The 16,209-nt window shown below is 32.1% G+C and overlaps 1 protein-coding gene across 3 annotated transcripts in view; it reads left to right on the top strand.

The window, feature by feature from the left end:
- The first annotated feature begins 5,573 nt into the window (after positions 1-5,573).
- LOC118203681 (uncharacterized) overlaps positions 5,574-16,209 on the top strand; it is a 115,851-nt gene continuing 105,215 nt past the window's right edge. Inside the window, exon 1 of one of the 3 annotated variants that reach the window (XM_085822169.1) lies at positions 5,574-5,982. The gene's annotated coding sequence lies outside the window, so the exon portion shown is untranslated. Of the gene's footprint in view, positions 5,983-6,261; positions 6,375-16,209 lie in introns of those variants that run through there. The other 2 variants (XM_085822162.1, XM_085822159.1) reach the window with 2 other exon arrangements.

Raw genomic sequence — 16,209 nt, 5'->3', positions numbered from 1 at the left:
TCAAATATATGGCAGCGCCATATGCCTTTTTACTTGCGTCGCAAAAACTGTGTATTTCAACAGTATCTTCCTTTGATGCAGAATCATTAACCAACCTAGGTATTTTCAAATTTTCTAAGTGATGAAGTTCAGCACACCACTTCTTCCATTCCTTTTCAATTTCTTTTGGTAAAGGTTCATCCCACTGCATTTTTCCATTCCAGAGATCTTGGATGAGGCATTTAACTCGAATGGTGAAAGGCGAAATTAATCCTAAAGGATCAAATATCTTCCCTATTGCTTGAAGTAAGAAGCGTTTCGTATTTTTGTCCATAGAAAGAAATTCCAAAAGATTTTTAGTATCCATAGTTAAATAATCTTCGTGCGTCTTCCAAGAAAGTCCCAAGATTTTAGTTTGGTGTGCGCCCAAGCTGAGAGTAGCGTCTGCAGGATAGGTATCGATTTCTTCATTCTTCCATTGCTCATTAATTCAGCATTATTGCTAATCCACTTCCTGAGGACTATTCCAGCCTCTTCCATAATTTTCTTGGCATTTTTAGATACTTCAAGTGCTTCTTCAAAATCCTCGCTTCCAGAAATGAGATCATCTACATAAAAACACTGGTCTAAAATTTCAACTGTTTCGGGAAAATCTTCCTTGTATTTTTTAATATGATGTCTAATAGTAGCTGCTAACAGGAATGGGCTCGAACTGACCCCGAAATTTACTCGATTGAAACGGTAAATCTGTAAATTGGGCCTTTTATCAACACTTGGATCATCACTACTCCAAAGAAAACGAACTGCATCCTTATGTTCATCAGAGAGGCATATCTGCAGAAAAGCGTGTTTAACATCTGAACAAAATGCAATTTTGTTCAATCTGAAATTAATTAGTAAATCCAAAAGATTTGGATTTAAGTTAAGCCCTGGCCACAAGCAGTCATTTAAAGAAAGTTCATTATTTTGATGACTACCCGCATCAAAGACGATCCTAGGTTTCGACGTTAAACTACTTTCTTTCCGCACAGCCTGATGAGGCAAATAATATATAGGCTTGTTTAAAGCATTTTTTTTTGTATCAGGATTTACGATGCTGATTATGCCTTCTTTTAAATAATCACAAATAATTTCACGGTATTGTTGATGTAACTCAGGATCATGACTACATCTTCTCCACAAATTCTGAAAACGCTGCCGCGCCAAGGAATAATTATCAGATAATTCTTCATAATGTTTCCTAAAAGGTAGTTGTACTACATAACGTGCATTTTAAAATTCAACGGTGTCATAAAAAATTTCCATTTTTGCCTGATCCTTTTCATGCAAAACTGGATCATCACGAATACTAAGTCCCTCTAAATCAAAGAAAAGTTTTAAAGTATTTTGAAGAGAGTCATTTTGCACAAGAAAACAATGTCCCTGATAAGAAGGTTGTATTTCGTTAAGCTTCCCGCATGCGATCCATCCGAATTCAGACTCTTTAAAAAATAAATCATCATTTATTTTATACGTATTATTTTTCAAAACCTTAAAAAATAAATCAGCACTTATATGGGCATGTACCTCTGAAGCTTCATAAAATGATTTATCAGCTAAATTTAAAAATTGTGGAATTTCTACTTTCGAAATATCTAACGTAGTACACGGAGTTAGTCCTGTTATCTTATTTACAATCAAGAATTCAACTGGTTCATTAAAGGTACATTCTTCATTTGAAATAAATGTATTCACTTTCCATTTAATATTTTGAATTGATCCATTAAGACCTGTAACAGGCATTTTAATTTTCTCCCTTTTTATTCCTAAGCATTCACTTATTTTATCTGTAAGAACACATATATTAGATGCGCTGTCTAAAATCGCACGGATTTTTATTCTTCGATTATTGGCGTCACGGACATAAATCTCTGCAGTAGACAAAAGTACACTTTTTCTTTTTTGTTTATTCTTGTTACTTAAAACACTCAACGCTTTCAATTCTGAGTCACCTTTTCCAGCGGCTGCATCGAGCTCACTTTTGTTTTGTCTAAGTGGCGTCACCGAGCGACAAGGAGTCTTCGAATGACCTTCATTATCCATGCATATTAATTTATTGTGTTTTTCCCCGCAAGCGCATTTAAATTTCGAGAGACACTGACTTTTCTTATGATTTTGCTTTAGACATAATTCACAGAATTTATGTGAACGAATTAATTTTAATCTTTCATGAACACTTAACTTTAAGAATGTATCGCAAAGGAAAATAGGATGAAAGCTCCTACACACAACACAGTTTTTATTTTTATTTACATTTGTCAAAAGAACCTTCGATTTATGGGAAGGAGTGGAATTCTTGTTTATATTAACCCTACTCAAGGTGTAATATTTCTTTTTATAGATAACAAAACTGATTCACGCTGTTCCAAAAATCTAATAAACTCGTCAAATGTTGGAACTACTTTCGATTTGTGAGATAATTCAAAATTTTTTATAGATTCTTTATCTAGTTTTTGAAGAAGCATATTTATTAGAAAAACATCACATAACTTGTTCTGTTCATATTTTAATACTTTCAAAGCGCGTAAATTCTTTTGTATACAATCAATCATACTTCTGATATCTTTCGCATTTTCGGATTGAATCTTTTCAAAATTTAAAATATTCTGCACATGAATGTCAACAATCAGACGTTCATTATCATAGCGAGATTCTAAAGCATTGTACAAAGATTCAAAATTATCAAAGTTACTACCTAAATGCTTAGCATCATTAGTAAGACAAGATCTTAGATAATACAATTTCTGTGAATGACTCAGCTGAACATTATTTGTAATTAAATCATCAAATTGAGTTTTAAATGAACTAAATTCTTCATATTTTTCTGAAAATTCAGGCAAAACTAACACTGGGATTTTAGTTTTGATTTGAATATTTTCATCTACATTACTTTCAGTAACATTTACTGTTTTTGCAGAATTTATTGTAAGAATTAATGAGAATTTCAATTCTTACCTCCAATTTTTCCAGACGATCATCACATTGGTTTAAGTCGTCATCAATTTTGGTCAGATCATTATCTTTCATTTCACTTTGTGCGTAGCACGCACTTCGTAGTTCATCAACTTTCTTTTGAAGAGCTTGAATGTTTTTTAGTTTAACTTTAAGTTCAACTAAGTCCACATCATTATTTTCAGTTTGCACAAAAGTTTCGAATCTAGTTATTTTCCCCTTTAGGGATGCTTTGCTTTTCATTAATATATCCATACCGCTGAAGTAGGCTCCAGGGTCGACGGAGCCAGAATGTATATATGTATGCATGTATGTATGTGTCTATATGCGTACACATATACATAGGTATGTACATATAATATACATATACACTCATTTCTGAATCCAGTTCCGATTACAGAAGAGTACCGAAAAATCTTATTTCAGGATTACAAGAATTGAGGAAGTATTGATAACTGACGTTCATTTCTTCCCCTATCCCTGAAAAATACTTAATTGCGCTTCATTTAATTTCTCAGAGTACAAATATGTTTGACAAAATGTGCTTATTTCCTTCCTTAAATAATTGTATTATAAAAGTTTGGGCACATATCTATAAGCCAATAGTTTGTCCCTCCCTGCATTGCCAAGAAGTTATGAACTGCACTGTCTCCATATGAACGTGTCATGAACACACGAACATTTTGCATTTATTGCCAAGATCTTCATATTATAATCAGAAACCTGCAAAATATAACTGTCGTACATAAAGATCTTATCTAAAGGCTTAAACAAGAATAAAGGAACTATATGCTATCAATAACAGGAAATATAATGTTTATCAGGATTATAGAAATACATATGTTTGATAACTTTTAAATGCTTTGAAACTTATTAGCTAAATGATAAAAATCTACTTAATATGAAATAATATTCTACAATGTAAAATTATTGAGGAGTGTTAATTAAAATCCTTGGGTTTACTAAGAAAATAAATTACATAAGCATTATACAAATCTATTTCAAATTTATGGATACATGTTTATAACATTATGAAAGCTGAGTTATTATTCAAAACTAATCCTACTTCAGAAAATTCTCAATACACAGTTTTATAGTTTTACATATATGTAACAATTATGAGTACAATCTCATAAAATTAACATAACCTTCTCATTTGTGGTGTCCAAAATCAAGATCCAAAAGAGATTAAAATGACCTACTGACACCCACTAATTGTTTTTATAAACTGTATTAATCTATCACATGAGAAACTTGCAATATTTTCACATGATGCTTCTAAAATAGCATAATAATATACTGGGAAAGTAAAATGGAGAAAAGAATACTCTTTTTTCTAACAATTTCATAACAACACATCCTTCATAAGAAGAAACAGGGTATTTTACATCAATAGATAAAAAATTACAATCCCTTTTCACATGAATTTTTAAGCACTATAATTAGATAAAATATTAACAGATGACTTCAAGAATAATATCAAAATCTAAAATCCCAACAAACACCGTAATTCGTTTTTAAATAATACTGCAAATGAATCCAACTAGTTATCTTTTTTCAGATCCTGATTTTTGACAACAAAACACAAATGAGAATGTTATGCACCAAAGATGTAATTTATTATGAAAACCAGAGGGAAATTTAACTAACATATTCTTCTCTGTTTACTCTTATATAATTCGGAACTTAATTCTAATTGAATTTTTCGAATGTTTCAGATGATACATAAAAATTATTAAGCAGAAAATTATTCGTTAAGTATAGACGAATTCATAAAACATGTTTCTACAACTGAAATTGACCAGAAAAGCAGAAATCACGACACATGTAGAATATATAAACATAAATTATAGAATAATTGATTAAGTTATTTATAATTTTAGACTGAAATTTCAACAATTCAAATAAATAAGTAACTTACTTTTAGCTCAGGCGGCAATCCAGTAAAATGTAAGAGTCTTCGAACAAAAGCTGTTAGTACAGAACGGAATACAACTGTTTATTTTCTCTAAATAACTTTATAAACTGCTTAACAGATAATGCAAACGTATCCAGTATGCTTCGGAACATTATTCTTTGAAATGAATTACGATGATGTATTCAATTTAAAAGATACATCGCTAAACATTCATCGGACGCCATTACTTTTCGATCGCAAGATTTTTAAACGGTTGTATAAAAGCAGCCGAAAACCAGACGATCGCTACGCCCCACGAAATGGTTTCGATCGGTGCTGGAGGATTGCAAATTGTCGCTCCGCACGAAAAACCCGTCATATGTGACGTCACTCTCATATCGAGATCTCGTCGCACGCAACGAGAATACGGCCCCTGTTCTCGTTCAATCGTTAGTAGCAGTCGAACGAGAAGGAGTCGCTTGCTACGTCACTCTCATATCGAGATCTCGTCGCACGGTAGGAGGATACGGCCTACAGTTAAGATCTAGAACAACCTCTAGGTATTCGTTTTCTGTTCTGACCTTGATTCACAGATTTTTGTAGTTTCCACTTCAGATCGTAAGATTTTTTTCCAGTATATGTGTAAGCTCCTAATCGTCTGCAGGTAATGGGCAAACAAGTGTGGCGCACTTTGTTGCATTGATACTATTTATTGAAATATCTATTTTTCAGTGGGTAAATGCTTTTAAATTTGATAACGATGGCATTTTGAGGAAAAAATGGATAATTGCGAGGAAACAAATATGCAACCCATTCTTGCTGAAAATTTCGTCGACACTGAAAGAATAAATTATTAAACGTGTGTTTGACTCATATTTTTGATTATTTTACTTTTAAGCAAAAACTCTTTAACATTTCTTTAAAAATTAATCAAAACAAGTGATGATGCTCTTTTTTCTGACAGAGAAACTAGTTTGGTCGCGCGATCTTCACGCCTACCTGTATGCGTCATACCCGGCACTTTATTGTAGTTGCATTCCAAATATATAATAATAGTCTCGCTTATAACCATAAAATGCAAGTTATTTTTATTAGACGTAGGGGATTCTATGAAAGTAAGTATTTAGTGAATCTTTTTATAATTTCTATGTCTTTTCGCAATGGCATAAAATAACGTTCTCAAATTCGTACCTTGATTAAAGTTATTTGATTTGAATACATCTTTTGTGTTCTTTCTTCTCAGATCATTTTATGAATAAAAATAATGAACGTACCATATTTGGGAATACATTGTCTGGCATATGGTATGTTTATACCCGTTTTAAGAGATACAAATGAGATTTCGTAAATATGTCAGTTTAGTTTCATTATCTGATTGAACAGATATGACTGTAACTGTATTAAAATTCTATACTCGTCCTAAACTGTTAACTAAGAATAATTATATATTATTAATGTTGCGATTTGATTGTTAACATGAATTTAGTATAAGAAACGTTCATCAAATGTAAGTTATATACTGTATGTAACATAATCATTACTTGTTGCGGTGCTTTTGATTTTGACAGTAAATAATTCACATTTTATTTTGATTTGTCATTCGTGTTCTAATAATATGTAATTTTTGATTCCATTCTTAGATTTAAATAAGAATTCAGGCCTTGAACTTAGTGTTATTTTTTTAAAAGAAAAATATTCCAATAGAGATTATTTGCATGGAAATGAAAGACCATTTAAAGTGCATACGAAAAATGCGAATGGAATTTTTCATGAATATGTAGATTTGCTTTGTCATGTGGTTATTGTGCTTATAAAATATGAATCGACTTTTTAGGATTTTTTTATTTTTACATTAGGATGCTAAAAATTTTATATCGGGTAAAAATTACAAATGTCATGAAATTCAGCTGTTGAGAGATTTTATTTAGTAATAAAATTTTGCCGTAAGAAAAGAATAAAACTAAAATTTCATGATTCAGTTTGATGAATTTTAAGCACGTAAGAATTCATGAAGTAGAATAATTAAAACTAGGTGATTTAAGTTTTTTTTATATCCATAACTTGTATCTCATGCTTAATTAACTAAATAAATAGTAATTGGTTCTTTCAAATTTATACCACATATTTTGCAAGATTTTCCGTGTTTTCAAGATCGACTGGATATACGATAAGGTATTTTACTTTTAGATATTTAGTGCATATGAAGATATGTTGACTTTTATGTTTGAAATGCAATTTATTTTATTGAAAGTGCAGAATCACCCACTGCTTGGCGCACTTTTCAGAATTGCACATACTCGGTATCCATGTACACATCGACCTATTTTCACTTAAAAAGTAAAAGAAAATTGACAAAAATCCAATTGTTTTTACCCTTGTAAAAAGCGGCAAACAAATAAGTGGACGATTCTGCACTTCACCGAGAATTTTCATAGAAAAGGCATCATTCATTATAGAAAATTATGTTTGAACAACCAATAAGATGAAATTATGCTTTAGTGATAACTCGGTAGCGAAATAGCGATGCAGGCATCCATTCGGTTATGTTTAGCAATTTTTATATAAATTATAATAATGATCTAAAATAGTTATTTACTCTTATGCTTCCATTCAGTCATGTTTACCCTTTTTTTATATAAATTATAATAATAATAAAATATTATATGAAATTAACTTTTCATCTAAATTAAATCATCAATCTTAGTTATTTACTATTATACTTCCTTTCTTGTGTTAAGGTTGCCATAATTATTTTTGGCAGCACTGGCATCAACAGTAGTTTGGCGATTTTTTACGGCCCTCAAAATCGAATAGTATCGAACGTCTATATATATACTATATCCTATGTGTGTATATACACTATATACATAGTATATATTATGTATAACTATATTGTTTCAAAAGAATAAATTGAATTTAAATAAAAATTTAATTAATTCTTTGCGCCATTGCTGCAAGGAATGAAATTTAAATTTAAACAAATTAAAATTTTAACAAACATGTATATGCGTAAGAAAGCAAATTTAAAGTTAAAATAATTAAAAAATGTGCAAACATATAAAAGATTTAATTTTCGAACTAATCTACAATATCATTTAAATTGAGATAGTATCAGCAAATCAAGTGCATCCATTTACTACTCATCGTATATGTCCCGTTTTTACTGCTCATCATAAAGTCGCGAAATCCCGTGTGCACCGGATACTAGGATTAAATCAAACTTTGTAACTGAACGAGAAATTATGTCTGTTTATAGAATTAAAAGAAAGTATTAGCACAAAAAACAAAGCAACTTAAACAACTTACATTGATAGAAATGTTTACTAAAGTAAAAAAATAAATATTAAGTTTTTTTTTTTGTAAATTTTGATACCCTTTAGATCATAATTGCTCTTTATTTCATAAATTATGGTTTCATATTTTTAATTGTATAATTTCTGCATGCCATCTTACCAGATTTAAATTGATGATGTATAATCTGGAAAAAACCCTAATCCGGAATTGCCAAAGTCCCGACGAGTCCAGATTACGAACTTTGTACTGTATTAATTAGCATTTATTATGAAATGGAAAAGCTGGCATTTCTTATTTCTAAGAAACAGTATAGCTTTGGCAAGATCTTCTTTGTTGGAGGGCATAGATCCGATTTGATAAACTTCAGAGCTGAGAAGAGTCTTTCCACACTAACTTAAGTAGGAGGAAGAGCTGTTACTGTTAGGGCTACTTCTTTTAACTTTTCAGGATAGACTTTTTATAAGTTCTAAAAGAGGTGTCTTTTGCTAGCGCAATCATATCTCTCTATTTCTTCAAAGGCCATGTGGAAATCGTATTTGTATTTTTTCATTTTTATATCTCTTGGTTCTTTATTTTCATTCGCTTTGCCTTAGCCTTTTCAATATTATCCAAAAATATTTCTCAAAAGGAGGATGACAGAGACTCAATTAAAATGTTCGAATTCTCCAATTGTTCTGAGAATAATTTCATTCTTAATGAAATTTCACGGATAGCTTTCTTTGCCTTTTTAATTTGTTTGTCATCCAAAAATGTTCACTGTTTCGGATCTACATGTATTGAACCCAGCAAGATCTCATTGTTTAGCAAACTAGTTTCTATTTTCTTCATTGAAGAAATGATTCCTTCTGTAATAAACCCTCCATTTCAGAAAGAACAAACATCCAATTTTTCCATTCGTGCCGCCTGTCAATTCTTCAGATTGCAGCTTTTTTGTGGCTATATACGGTGTAGAAAGAAGAGTTTCCAATTTTGGAAGATCATTCCACAGTCTTTCCGTTAGTGAAACGTTAGGGTTATCTACATCTTCTAAAAAAGTTCTTAATTCTAACAACCTCTTTATCATCAAATATGTACTTCCTTGTTGCATTGCATGATCAATAATTGCTCCTTTTCCTGCTCACTTCCTAAGAGTGGCATCAATTTTGGGAGTTCTTGCTGCTATTGCTGCTTACGTAAATTTACCAGTGAAATTTGGAACTGAATGAATCAGTTTATGTTTAATTCATTCAGTTCCAAATTCATTCATTCATTCCATTTTATTGGCAAATATCACATCCATTCCATTCATTCATTCCATTTTATTGGCAAATATCACATCCATCTTCCTCCTTTATATTTATTTATTAATATGTCAATAAAATAGAAAATAACTATTTATTAATGTATAAGTCCATAAATAAAAATAATAACTCAGCTTGTCATTAATTTTTTTTTCAATTCATTTTAATTTCATTTCAAATTTAAACTGTCCCAGAAAAATTGGAGTCGGAGTCAACTGGTTTTTAGTGACTCCAGCTCCTACTCCTTTTACCCCAAAATCTGCCCGACTCCGACTCCACAGACCTGATTTTTATTATCATCATATAAGAAATATTGTGTGTGCCTAAAAAAAAAAAAAAAAAAAAAAAAAAAAAAAACTGTTTTAGCTTTAATCCATGATTAATTTTAGCGTGCATTACCATTATTCATAATATAAAATACACAGTACTTACATATTAAAGCAACCACCTTAGAAGAAATAGACACATTTTCAGAATGTATCAAACTCTGTCAACCATTCTTCTGGCATCCATGCTCATAACAGTCCTTCAGTGTCACCTATTGTGTATGTATTCTTTTTTGTTGTATTCCAAATTCCAACGGTTTTTATAAAAGAAAGTGGTATTTTTTTGTTTTAGTTTTAAAATAAGAGCTTGTGGAATTTGTCAGCAAACTGCAATAAAATTTCTGCTAGAATACTGATTTTTTCAAAAAATTTTCTAAAAGAAACAATGAGAAAAGTGTTTCCTCAATAGCCACTGTTACCAAAGGTTACACAGAGCCGACTCTCCATAATTCTATGATTTTATTTAAGTGAAAACAGATTGCTGTGTACTTTAGAAGTATAGCACGAAAAAAAAAATTACACAAAGATTTGAAAAAGAGGGTAAAATGTTTTATTTTTTAATGTACAGGTAACCGTCGTATAATACGGTAGATAGGTTCTGTGTTGTGTGAAACTGTGTTGTACGAGACCCAGAACCAGTATAAAAAGGGCGTTAATGTTTCGAAAACTTAACTAAAAACAAATTTTGTTTTAAAATTGTACGTAAACAACTTAATTTTTATTAAAAATATATATGTAATTACAACACAAAACAAAAAAATATTACATGTTTTAATTTAATGCAACTTTAGTTTAATACATTTCTTCATTGTGTTGTCATTGGTCAATATAATCAACAGAGAACGTTTTTTTCGGTGAAATGAGATCGCTTTTACTTTCAGAATTTCTTTCTTCATTTAAAGTTCTGCCATTTTCTTCCCTCTTTAAAAAATCTGTAATTTTACTTTGTTTCCTAGTTTTTACTGGGTCATTTTAAATTTCTCGATATAGAGCTAGACAGTTTTGCAGCTCCCTTTTAAATTTTCAGCTTATTTCAGCGGAAGGGTCTACACTCAAGAAAATAACATAGGCCTTCTTTTAATTTTTTTAATGTTAAATAGTTAACTTCACAATCTTCATCAGTGGTAGTGAACGTCATCAATAGTCATTTTCATAAAAACCTTCACCTCCAATTGATTTAGCAAGTTCTAATATGCCACCAATTTCATTTTCTGACAATTCACGTGCATTTTCTGTTTTAACTGAAGAGGGCCATATCTTCTGACATGCATTTAATGTTGATGCTTTCAGTTCTTTCAGCAACAAAGATACGATGTCGATTCAGTTCTTGATCGAAAATGTCTTCCAAGCTTCCATTACATTAACTGATTTTGAATCGGTTACTTCTAAAATCTGCTGTAATTCTCTTCTTATGTAATATGTTTTAAAAGTATAAATAATGCCTCGATCCAATGGTTGGAGTAACGAAGCAGTGTTAGGTGGTAGGAACAGCATTTTGACATTGGGATGATTCAAATCTTGTGGGTGACATGGAGCATTATCTAATAGTAATAAGCACCTTGAAGCTCAAATTTTTCTGCCTTAAATAATGTTCCATGTCTGGCACAAAACAATTTAAAGACCAATTTTTAAATATATTCCCAGCTACTCAAGCTGTTGGATTTGCTTTCCAATATGCTGGTAAGGTTGTTTTATTCCTTTAAGCACACGAAGATTTAAAGATCTATAAATTAACAAGGGTTTTGTCATAAAGTCCAAAGTCATACTGCACAAAAGTAGCGGTAGACAGCCCAGTTTTGTTGGCATCGAAAACTTGAACTGCTGTGTATCCTTGTTCTAAATTATTTTGAAATTTTCCAGGAAACGTCCTAGCAGCTTCTTAATCAACCGATGCTGATTCTCCTTGAATTGTTATGCTATGAATTGTAAAACACTTTTTGAAATTTTCGAACCAACCTTTACTTACCAGAAAATCTGGGTTGACAGAGGGTTCTTAATGGTCTTTGAGGTGCTTGAAAATATTGAGTGCTTATTGTTTAATGATATTATATTTTGATTGTCTCAAGCACAACCCTGGTTGGCAGTCTGCCAAAACACATAGACTCGTCCAAAAGGAGTGGTATTACTTCCTGCGACGTGAAAGGTCTTCTCTTCTCCGGAAAGAGCTATGCTGGAGGGAAAGAAAGTCCCCATCCTTCCACCTTATTTTGAGAATAATTCAGTCTGAATGGCACATGCGTGTTTGCACTCATGGTCGTGGATGAGGCGGTTGAACTATACCATCCAATGAAATTCTTTTTTGACAGCTGTCATCAATCCAAATGCTGAGTGCCTTTTCCATCTTCTCAATGACTGGCACCCCCCGGGGACGAACTTCATGTTTTGCGAATGTCGATGATCCTGCAGCAACTGCACTTCTTACTTCTTTTTAATTTTTCTTAATAGTCCGTACTGTTTCTTCATTTCAGTTAAAATTTTTTCCAAATCTGAGAAGCCTTTTTTTCTTTTAAAAGACGTTCCAAGATTTGTATCTGTACTTCTAAAGAAATTAATTTCTTTTAAACGTTGTATTTTTATCTTGATCAGACATGTTCAGGGAGCTGAAACGTAATGTATTAGAGATGAAAAAATTATTCTTTAACACACTATGGCTTGATGCAAACTGCCGACCAGCAGCGTGAGACACTTTTGTTTACAGGCCATGGAGATGAGGATTCGAATTTCTGAAGCCGAACGTGCAAGTTACGCATTTTAGAGCATTTATTGTGACCTAACGTTGTTTTCCTTCTGCAATAGTGAGATTTCTTCATTGTTATCTTGGGACATTTGTTCATACGGGTCATCTGAGGACATTTGTTCTTTTATGGGTACCGAATCTTGGAAGACAACTGGCAGAACTTACGAAACAAAGATTCTTATGTGTTAAATGACTATATGAATGCTTTGCTCAATATGGAAAAACTTCGTGCGGAGTTCGTTAAATTTCTTCTTAGGCAACACCACTAAAAATTCTTTTCATATTTTCATTCATGTAGTGGTTTATTTAAAATGTAAATGTAGTATCAATTAGACTTGCAGCATAGGTATTAGGATCAACATGTGTACTTTTTTATCCATTATGCTGAAATTTGACTGAGGGACATAATTAGTTGGTGATTGGAAATAACTGTTTAAATAGGAAATAGCATGTCATAGCATTCTTTTTATTTCATAAATGCCAGTCATGATGTGAAAGATTGGCAAGCCAAGTAAAATTGAGTGCATGAAAACTAATACTAATTAATGTAAGTTTCATTTTAACAGAAATCGTACTAATCTTGTATTATTATCCACCCAACTCTTTCACAAAGCTGCTAATCGTAAGCAACTAACTTTCACCAACCTAACACAAGAAAAATGACAGCAGGCTGAAAATTACCTAAAACCTCAAACAATTAATAAAATTGAAAATGCAAGAAACATCCATAACTGTAAAAAGTGTAAAACTGTAAAAATTACTTAAAACAAATTTCCATAATGAAACATTCAAAATTTCAGTAACAAATTAACTAAATTAAAATGACCCATAATAAAACACTAACACCCATTATAAAGCACATAACTTTCTGATTTTTGAGTCATCTGTCTGTGCACAGCAATCTGTTTTAACTTAAAAACATCGAAGATCTGCAGAATTCTCGCTTAGTGGGCAAAACACCATATTTCTGAAAAATGCAATACTTTCCCTTTCAACAACAGATGCACTGTGGCATTATGATTGTTACAAGAAAAAAAACTTACTCTGCACACTAATCACAACAAACAGAAACCAAAGACATGACCCTCAAATTTCAAAACTGTGCGACTAACTATTGCCACTGCCAAGATAGATAGTGGTATTATGTGCACACGTAGCCATCAGAGAGTTGCCAGAGGAATATGTGGCAGTCTGCAGAGGAACAGTGATTTATTGCTTGCTATTGTGGGTGCTTTTGATGTTTCAAGCAGGGATTTTGTGTGTGGCAATAACCATAGGTCAGAATCCGAAGTGTGGTATGACAGACTGTGATAGCTTAGGTATAGCTCCTGAAGCCATGACATGGGAATGGACTACTAGTGCAAAAGAGTTTGTGCACTAAATTCAAGAATTCCAATTTTTCTCAAATTTGTGAGTGTTGAGTAGCTGCACAGAAGCTGCATAGCTGAGGTGATGACACTATGCTGTGCTGATATGCCGACTCTATGTAAGGATCGGTTTGAAATTTGTTTTAGGTTGCGTGTTACTCACTGCATATAGAACTAAAAACAAGTTTATTATAAATGAAGAGAAGCTCTATTATTAATACAATAATGGCAATTAATAATTAATATTGAATGCGTGGGTAAGATAAGAATTTTAGGTTATTATTCTCATTTTGTGAGGATCTTGTGAGCAGCAATATCGAGAGTTTAAAAGCATTCTGAATTCTTGCTGTGTCTAAAACAGTTTACAGACTGAATTAATCTCATCCTCTTAATTTTTAGTTGCATTATTTGTTCTCTTATTTGCTATAATTCAAAAGGCATCGGAGGAGAAACCGGATCATTGATTTGTACCCTTCTTGAAACTGAGAGGCTTTGGTGACAGACACATTGCTAAATCCCTCGACCCTGGCCATAAAGTTATGATTCTTGAAATGTCAAAGGGAGCCATTAAATGAATGAATTATTGCTTCTGCAATGCCACAGCCTGTCATCTCGCATCTCGTAACAACTGAAACACTTTGACCTGTGGGAGACTGCACTCGGGAATTTCTTATTTTCGTGTGGAATGCCACAAATATACATTTTTGTAAAATTCTGGGTTGCATGCTTTGGTGACATACTGCTTTGTCAGGTGATTCTTATCAAGGTTGTCAAATAATGGGATAGTACCGTAGTTGTCAATCTCCATCAGTAAACTTTTTTTGGGGGGGGAGGGAATAGAGATTCGTGACTCTCGTCTTGGTGCGAGATCAACTTTTGCATTATCATTCATTCTGTAGTTAGAGGGATTCCATTTAAAAGCTATTTTATTTTGCACTGAAAGCAGATTAACATTTATTTAAAGCTCCTCTGTGGTTTTGATATAATTCCTGTTATTATTGGTGTGTATATAAATTTACATTGTACTGTAACACATTAGATTCAGTCTGAGTTATATTAATAACATTTCTTGAAATGAAAGGAAATGAAAATGCAATTCTGTAAGTTACTATCTAACAGAAATAGGACTAGTTTGGACAGAGGTGGCTGTGATTGAGAGAGCATTCTCAAAATTTTACTAAAGAAAAGTATTTCTTACTTGTGTATCAGTTCCCACATTTCTTGAAAAATATAAGTAATGCTTAATTTAGCTGTTGAAACACTACTGATTATTTGCATCTAAACCATAAATTTTCAATAAAAGATTGATGAGGCAACATGCTGTCTCCCAAAAGTATATATGTGGAAACCCGGCTGTGTGTGGAGTACATGTGTGTTTGAGTATACATGGATTTGTATTTTTGCAATTCAACTGCCATTTTTTCTGATTAATATTTTTTTCATCGAGTGCATTTGTTTTTGTCATAGTGAATTGTAATGGAACTGCAGAGTTTTGGTTGTGTTTTTATATTGTGGCGTGCGTATAGGTTCGTTATGAATTGAATGCACAAGTCTGATAAAAAATAAATAAATTTAATATTGCCACAACAAATAAAACAAAAATTCTTAAATTTCCTCAGATATTCATACAATATCCCAATTCCTCACCACTGGTAGTTCGGTCCGAGGTTCGAATCCCGCGAACGGGCTGGCTGCATGGGCATTTTTGTGGTTTTCGCATGTGTAACGTGTATACGAGCCAGTTTCCCTTAGAAAGTTCTCCATGAAGGCATCCCTCCCCTTAGGCAGATAGCCCTAGTGTGCTTTGCCATAATTAAATAAACCAAACCAAACCCAATTCCTCACAGTAGTTATCTTTTAAACTACTAAAAATGCTCAACAGAACTAATTCAAAATAGAGAAACATATACAAAGTTAATCCGATTTCACCGCATATTTGCTACAATAAACAACAGCAGTTTTCTAAACAAAACTGAGCTGAGGTGTTCTTTTTCTGGCTTTTATAGATTTTTTAAATCGGCCACACGAAATTGTTCTAGCAATTTCTTGAAATGAAAAAGAGATATTTATTTATTAAATGTTCAATGCACATGCTCTTGTATTTTTAATTTTCCAGCTTAGCTTTCTCTTAATATTTGTCATGTGCTGCACTGCACGGGGAATAAAAAAATTTATAATTCTACTAATATTAGCTATTTAAATACCAAATCCATAACAATATTTTCCGTACACATTAAAATTTCAACTGTTATTGAACAATATTGATTAGGATTGTGGCTGGTGCATGATACCAAGTCTGCGCAACTCTCTGATTTTTTTTTTTTTTTAATAACTAAAA

Source organism: Stegodyphus dumicola, chromosome 1, assembly GCF_044657685.1.
Source record: "Stegodyphus dumicola isolate Sdum_Otavi_A_Nest chromosome 1, ASM4465768v1".
NCBI classification, from domain to species: Eukaryota; Metazoa; Arthropoda; class Arachnida; order Araneae; family Eresidae; genus Stegodyphus; species Stegodyphus dumicola.
This window is presented reverse-complemented; position numbering and strand designations above follow the sequence as displayed.